This window comes from Aegilops tauschii, chromosome 4 (genome assembly GCF_002575655.3).
Source record: "Aegilops tauschii subsp. strangulata cultivar AL8/78 chromosome 4, Aet v6.0, whole genome shotgun sequence".
Classification (NCBI taxonomy): Eukaryota; Viridiplantae; Streptophyta; class Magnoliopsida; order Poales; family Poaceae; genus Aegilops; species Aegilops tauschii.
This window is the reverse complement of record NC_053038.3, coordinates 492510476-492518895: the sequence shown is the minus strand read 5'-3', so window position 1 is coordinate 492518895 and position 8420 is coordinate 492510476. Positions and strand designations below refer to the sequence as shown.

Here is an 8420-nt window from a genome sequence, read left to right as displayed (position 1 = left end):
ACTGCTAACTAAGGGTCGAATTTCGTGACTTGATGAAGAGGAAGCCGAGTATCTTTGGTCTTGAAGAGTCAGGCCAATCCAACCGCTTGCTCCTGCCCAACTCAGTCTCAGTAGTACCATAATGCGCCTGGACTCAACACTTTTCTTGCTCCAAGACCACCCTCTAGCCCTCATGTAAAATAGATGACAGAATTGTAAACAATCATAGAATGATTTAAGCTGAGGAACATAGAGGTCTCTCCCACCATTTTTGTCATATACCTCTGGAATAGTGTTGAAATCACACGCCAATAAGCAGTTTTTTAAACCAAGTGGTTTATCTTAGTGTGCTAGCCGCTGCTTCATTTTGTATAGTGATAACGCTTTCTCTTTCTTAGCACTCCACCCCGTGGAGAACTCTGGTTGCGCTTTGGTTGGCTTTCTCTTTTTTTTGATTTTCTCTGACTTGACTCAGCTTGACCTACTTGACTCAGCGGTTAGAGTATCGCTTTCATACGGAGAGAGTCATTGGTTCAAATTCAATAGTAGGTAAAGCCGGCCGAAACCCCCGCTTTTGCCAGCATGACAGCAAGCACAGACTGGCATCAAGGAGTAGAATGACCAAAGCATCGGTTGCTTCCACTTGTTTGTTGCCTTCTTCGACCGACAGACAAGGTACCCCCCTCTTTTTCTCTTGCGAACCTACGTTGAGCTTGGGACAACCCGCGATTGGCATAGGATATTTCAAAAGCTCCAGGATCCATCCTTCTTACGAACCAAGAGCACTCGAGAAGCGAAGGGGCTCGTGCTGTGACGAATAATGCCATTGTTCATCATCTCATAGATTTGCTTCTCAATCTCTGTTTTCTGGTGGGGTGCATATCTATATGGCCGGCCATTGACTGGCACTGCACCTGGCACCAACGGAATTTGGTGGTCACATGCACGATGAGGGGGTAATTCCTTTGGCTCCCGGAACAAAGCATCAAACTCCTGTAGCAGTTCTTGAACAGCTGGAGGTGTCTGCTCTGCAGGATCAGCATCCAGAGTAATTGCTTGAAGATCATGCTCCTGGTGAATCTGACGCACTTGCACACACTGGCTAACAGCACCCCGTTTCAGCAATCCTTGCAGCTTACGGACAGAGATTGGACAGCAGGAAGGATTATCTTGAATGCCATTGAGAGTGATGCGGCGCCCTTTGTGCGTGAATTTCATACGACGATGACGCCAATGTACCCCTTTCACTTCCATAGTGGTCTTCTTTGGCCGGCCCACTCATTTCACTCTCAAGCTCTCTGAGAAGAGAGAATCCGATTCAAGATGTTTCGAATTCAGCCTTTCCTTCATGTTCGTGCTTTAAGTCAGTTCGTACTTTTCAGTATATAAGAGAATGACTGAACTCGCGTTGAAAGCTACTAAACAACGGCTGACAGAGACTCATGAGAGGGAGAGCGGTAGCAAAAATGAGATCTTTCGTCTAGACAGAAGAGAGGTCCTTTCCTTCCTTTCTATAGGAAATGATTGATGTTGCTAAGTCACCTTCCGCTGCTCTTGCGTCATCCCTTTTCCAATTCTTTTTGTATGGCTCGGTTGCGTCCGATTGATCGATCCCTAGTCACTGATTACATGCATGAGTTATTTGATTCACTACTGACTTCTTCTGTGGAGCCGAGTTCGCCGACTGAGACTACTTGAAAAGAATTTTCGACCAACCGATCTCACGACGATGAGTCACCCACATACTTAACAAAAAATGCAAATAGAAGAGCACGTAAATCAAGCTCAATTACAACTCACTCTGATCAAATAGCACTCAGGTATAGGATTTCCAGCGGAAAGGTAGCCTTGCTCGCTTCTTTACCCTTGTACGCACAAATCTAGCTCATAGCAGCACTTTCGAGTTCGGTTACTTAAGTACAGAGATTGGAACAACTTAGCGCGGGAAGTCCCATATCTTTTTTTAGCCTTGCCTCACCTATTTCCTCATAACGAGATCAGAATGAAATAGAATGGAATCTCAAGTCTTAGCTAGATCAGGGCTACCACGTTCCCTCAGACGAAAAAGAAAAGAATACTAGACTTGTTGGACTCGCAAAGTAGGATCAGGCTTTCTCTACTAGAAACAGAGGAGAGCGAAAACTAAGTCAAAGGGGAAGAGCTGTTTATGAGCATTTTAAGGCCGGTTGACAACATCCAATGTCTCCCACGAGGGTGCCTGAAACTCCAGTTTTTCTAGGCAGAGGTAGGTATATATATATTTAACACATTTTAGTTTGTAGGAAGATTCCCCGCTCTGAATTTTTTTTTCTATTTGGAGCTTCTTCCAAAGAGGTTGGGATTCTAGTTTCAATTGGATGTGTCCCGGTAAGATCGTTAACGACTGATATACTGCCTGAGACAGGGCATGCTCTCCCCTCTGTGTATCGAGAGAAAGAAACAACTTCCTGATTCCAGTTTCTTTCATTTATACCTACGATATCCACGCTAAAGATGAAAACTTTTGCAGTTCATATCAGCCTGAATGAGGAAGTAGAGTCAGTTTCGTCCATAAACTGGGCCGAAGATCTGACAGAGGTTGACTTGCTGGCTTGTGAGTTGCCAGCTCCGTAGTTGATTGCTAACCAGAGGATAGTGACAGCCAATATTCCTATTCCTGCTTGTGTGCTTGTTTGCTATTCTTCCTGTTCCTGTTACGAGACGACCTCGGCTCAAGCTGACCCCACACCGAAAGTCGTCAAGCAGTCTTGGGCTCCATCAATCAGTGAGGAGGAAACCAAAACCTGTTGGAGTTCCCCGCCATCACCCCGCCTAGATCCGGGGGTTCATACCCTCCTGTAGCAGAGATGTAAGTCGCAAAGGCTACTTGCCTGCCGAGGGGGGAGAACTACCTAGTATCAAATTCACAAAGCAGCACATTTAGGAGTTGACATCTTTCTTTCTCATTTTCATCGGAAAGGAGAGTTTTCACGTTAAGCAAGAAGAGCTACGAGTTGGAGGGCTATTTCACTGACCGTCACTTCTCCTTTGTATCTGCCGAAGACGCAAGTAGCCCAACGACAGGCTTGTGTGGAGTTGAATGACAACACGCAGAGGTCTTTTGGCGAAACTGGGGGCTCTTTGTCTAAAGGAAGGGCAAAGTCAACAGGCCAATCCCAGTTTCAGAATTGGAAGAAGCAGTAGGAGGTTCACCATCAGAAAGGCATGGGACAACAAACTCTCTTAAAGCTTTCTTCGAATAAGTCTTTCGCTTGACTTGGCTCAACAGCTTTAGTTCAGTAAATGCTTTCGTATGAAGCTTGAGTCAAGTCTAGTCTCATGCAGTGAAGATCGTCAAGCAATCATTGCTCGTCTCTCCGAAACCTATTGATAAGGAACGCGTTCAAGTGTATGGAATAATCAAACCTTTCACGTATTTGTTAACATAGCGTTGGACGATTGATTCCTCTCTTTCTCCATGGCCTGCTTCCCATAACTGGCCTTACTAAAACTTACGAAATGCTAATTTGACCTAAATTTCCGGTTAACTACTGACTTTCTTTGCTAGCTCACCCGAAACTCTGTCTTCAGGAGGAAAGCTTGCTTGAGTACCTTACTTGAAAACAAACCTCTTGAGCTGTAACCGAAACAGAAAGGTTTGATGAGCCGCTGCTTGCTCTCTAACTGCTCTTACCGCTTCTTCTTCTTGACCTCTGCTCACTGCTGCCAATGCTGTGACTGCCGCCCCTATCTCTAAAGCTGCGGATTATAGCTCCTAATTCAAGCATTTTTTTGAAGTATGAGTCTTGTTTGTGACATTCAATTCCAGAATGAACATCCAAAGGAAAAGTAGTATGGGACGCTGCTTGCTATTACTGACTGCGGCTGCCGACCGACGAACTGAAGATCTTTAATCTATGTTTGAGTGCTCTTGCGAAAGAAAATAATTTCAAATGCAAAAATGACTTCAAAATAGGATAGGATCGCGGATTCCATATATTTTTATAGAAAGAAAGATACTGTACTCCGCATCTTTACACCGAATCCTTAAAAGCCATTTAATGCCTTCTTGCCTGCCTTCAGTTCATGCCTTCAGGCTGGCCTACTCTTGCCTATGAATGAGATGCCTACTTCCCATTAAGTCAAAATACCTCATAAACATACATATTTTTAAGAATACTTAGTTAGTTAAAGAGAAAGATGGCTTTTGACAATTTTTTTAGTCCCCTCGTTCCCGAGCAAGAAAACGGATGCGCTAACGCGCAACGGCTTTCGCGCTAGTTGCTCAATCCGTTGCTTGTTTGGAAGAATCTGCAAATGAATATTCTTTATTTCCTCTCGGACAGGCCCTCTTTTTTCATTCGAATGTACATCTTTTTCGGTAATGATCATCTACAACTAAAAGACTGACGTCTTCCTCTACTCGATCCTTAGTTATACAATCTCCCTCCACCTCAATTTTTATGATCCTCATAGCCTTTTTTATTCGCGTCCTCCCCCTGGATCTATTCCTGCCGCGTCCACGTCTTCTGCCTCCAGCAACTAGAGCTGCATCATCTTGTTCATTATTGAGAATAGGCCTCTTCTCACACCATACCAGTTCTTTTTGCAGTTGGATCTTCCCGTTCTGGCTTATTAAGTGTATAGATTCTTTTTGAAATGCAATCTATTCCCACGTCACTCTTCTCATAACATATCCTGTTCTCCTCACTTTGATTCTGGATTCACCGGTTGATTTAAGACGGGGTTCTATGCTTTCTAGCCCCATTTGACAAAAGTGAGCTTCCCCTATCTCTTTTGTAGGAATCAGATAGCAATGCTCATTCGTGAATAGCATTTCATGCTTCCGCTACTTCGTTGGAGAGATCCATGGAAACTCAAAAAAGAAAAGCGGACGGCATTGTTCATACGATAGCCGGAAAAGTAAGTTCTCCCACCGGCTATTCAAAAAAGGAAGACTTACTTATTCATAAACTTCCTTTTATCGAGCATAATAGCTCTTATACGCTTGTACAGAGGAGTATAAAACAATGTATATATATAGGTGTTTAGTATCCTACAAAAACATTAACATCCAAGGCACCGTAAGCTTGCTTTCTCTCCCGCTGACAGACAAAGAAAAGTTTTTTTTAGACTTTTCTATGGTAGGCCTACGCTAGTGGAATATCTTTTTTGTTTGTATTCTAGCTTAGCTCTCTCTATTCTTTGCTTAAGCTATCGTGTCGTGTAGATGGATGGCATCTCCCTATTCCCACATCCCCGGATATGATTAATGCATGGAAGCTAAGGAATTGGGACATTCTTCAGCCCAAGATGCAAGCATTTGGACTCCATCCGAATATGGCGGTTGAACTCTTATAATAGGCTTGGCTCTGGAAAATGGGCTTATCTTGGGCAAAAAAACGCAAATAAAGAAGAGCTTATTGTTTCCAAGCGGAACTCGAATGGGCTGCTAGCAGATTTGTTGGGGATGGCAAGTTAACACCGTGGGTAGGCTTGCCTTTCACTCGCTCTGGCACATTTTGGCGGAACGTCAACGTTATATATAGTGGAATTCTAGAGGTAAGTTAATGTTTTCAAAAATCCAAATGGAAAAGGATTTGCAAAAATATGCAGATTAGAAGCTAGTATCTCCAGTTTTATGAGAGAGAGAAGAGGAAGAATCAGCGAACATCCCAAAAAATGGTACTTTTGTCTCAATCTGATAAAAAACAAACATATTCTATTGTGTGTTGACCACCGGGAAACGAATGGATTAAGATGAAGACGGACGGTTCAATTAGCGATCATGGGAAGACTTGTGGAGGTTTAGCAATAAAAAGGGGATATATGCGTTCTCTCAAGCAGTTAAGAACAAGACCATACTCGAAGTCGAGCTCTTTTGCATCTGAACATGTATTCAAATAGCAGCTGAAAAGGAGTGTCAGAGGATTTCGATTGATTCGGATTCCCTAACGTAAGACATGGTCTACTCTCAAGATCCCAAAGTCCGCAGCTAAGGAAAGCCCCTTCTTCATAAGATCAAGAAAGTACGAGCGTCTTTCGAAGATTGGAAAATCTCCCATACTTGGAGAGAAGCAAACCAACCGGCTGATTTGCAATTGACTATGCTTAGTAGTTGACATCTTTGGTCTTCACATTTTCCCTTCCATTTTGTAAAGTTAGTAGAAGAGGATAGATCCGGTAAATTGACAAATGTCAATCTTCATTTTTGTAGATTAATACACTGGTAGGGGTCGATCAGGAAAATCCCAAAGCTGACCCCCGAACAGCTATCGGACTGCTCTACTGATCTTCTCTCTTCAGAAAAACGGAACCTTCTCAAAGACTCCCATTGCACTGAGAACACAATTCAGGACCCTCCTTCTCACAAGAAGGCAAACCTTGTATGTTGATCGAATCTTCTTTCGCATCCAGAAGAGAGGTTGTGGGCTATCCGAGAGAGTGGTTCAGGTGACTACCGGAGGCATTGATTAAGCAGGTCAGATGGGCTTGGTAGGGCTCGAACCTACAATATCACCGTTATGAGCGGTACGTTTCAACCAATTAAACTATAAGCCCAATCGGATCTCTACATGCCGGGAAGAGCGGACAGAAAGAGGAGACATTTGCTCTATCTCCTTCTTCCTCTTCCCGGGGCCCCGGAGGGGTTCTTTGGCAAGCCCTATTAAAGAAGCTAAGTGACTTTCGTCACTCAAGTAGTGAGTTTGAGAGTGACCGTTAGGGCGACCACTTGTACTTCTAGGCCTTGGCGACCTATATGTTACGCAACACAGCTTCACTCGATTCAGTAAATCAATAGTTCAAACCAGCCCACTAATAGCTTAGATAGTGGCCCTTCCACTTTGGTATAGTTGACCCTACCTATTGACTCAAGGTTCATAGGAAGGGGGAACCCATACGTAGTGGGATGTAGGCTTCAGTTGTTTTGGTACTTTTTCACTACGTCTTATTATTTGTTTTGTAACCGGCTTTTCACCGGCAGGTCAGTAGGCCTTTTAGAAGGCGAACAAACGAAAGTTCTCCACGGGCGCTAGCGCTCTCTTGTTCGCTTTTGTCAACTGAAGTCGCACGTAGCACCAACTAACTGATAGCTGAGCGCGGAGCCCCTTCTCTAAACGAGCAGAGCCATTTCTTTCTACTGTCGTCAAAAGAAAAAGAAAAGTACTAAAGGCGAAGGGCATTCTGTTGTACAGCTACTTTGGTATAGTTACAAAGGTAACCGGTAGGTGACTATTGAATCGACAGTAGTTACGAAAGGGGGAAATAGCTCAGTTGGTTACAGTGCTGGTCTGTCACGCCAGAAGTCGCGGGTTCGAACCCTGTTTTCCCCGCCCGATCTTCCTCTTCCTGCCCGACTCATTTTGAAAACACTGGAAGCTGCTGATCCCAGCGTAGCATTCAAGACAATTGTTCCTTCTTCGGTCTCCCTCCACCCCCTTCGTTTGTTGTGGGTCTCACCGCAGGCACTTAATGAATGAGTGAAGATCTTCCTTCCCCCCTTGTGTCTTACCAAGGACTGAGTTCCCACTTGTGGTGAAAAAAAAGTATACCATCCCACCCGGCCTAACCCGGGGGGTTAAGGTTCCTCTCGGAGACTGCCAGTCTACAAGAAGTTGGCAGAGCTTTAGCCATTGGACCACATCCATCCATCCTCCTACCTAAAGATGCCTTTTCTTGTTCATTCTTCGAATTACGCTAGTGGAGACTAATTCCTTCCGGCTAATGAAGATACTACCCCAGTCTTCCCATTCATTCCCAGTGGATCCTTCTTATCCCTTTTCATTGAACGAACCAATTTCACCTATACGAGAGTGAGGAATAGAAATCCTACAATCAACTTCCCACTTTTGATGTCCCGTTTGACGATTCTGCTACGTCTTTAGAAAAAAAGGAGAAGGACAGGGGTCGCTAGTCAGAAAAGCTATAACTATCGATTCGAATTCTGAATGAATCAAATCTCCCCAAGTAGGATTCGAACCTACGACCAGTCAGTTAACAGCCGACCGCTCTACCACTGAGCTACTGAGGAAGAACGGACTTAAGGAAGCTGACTCTCGTTCTTTGGCCCAACCAACCGCAGACCGAAAATCCAAAAAGTGCGTCACTTTTTCTCTTACACATACACCGGGAGAAAGGGTGACGATAGCAATCCCCTTTGCCTCCCCGGCCGGGGCAGGACAAGGGGGGCGGTGGTCAACCATCAACTCTCGATATGCATATTGATCAATCGATCTCCGCGTCCTGCCAGTTCGCTAAGTAGACTCACTCTACCGAGGGGCAACTAAGGTTGGTTCCTGCCAATTCCCTTGCTGATCAGCCTTGGAATTGGCAAGTATGAGAGAGGACTCTCTCTGTCTCTCCGAGTTTCAACTACTAAGTGAAGTTAAGTAGCACTTCAGCTATTCTAAATGTGAATAGATTCTGATCAAGCAAGCAGGAGAAGGTGGTCCTTTCATCTC

At 44.4% G+C, this 8420-nt stretch overlaps 1 non-coding gene across 1 annotated transcript; it reads right to left on the bottom strand.

Annotated features, from left to right (window-relative positions):
- Positions 1-7918: 7918 nt before the first annotated feature.
- On the bottom strand, positions 7919-7990 carry TRNAN-GUU (transfer RNA asparagine (anticodon GUU)). Its single transcript has one exon. It is a non-coding gene; the product is annotated as a tRNA-Asn (tRNA).
- Positions 7991-8420: the final 430 nt, after the last annotated feature.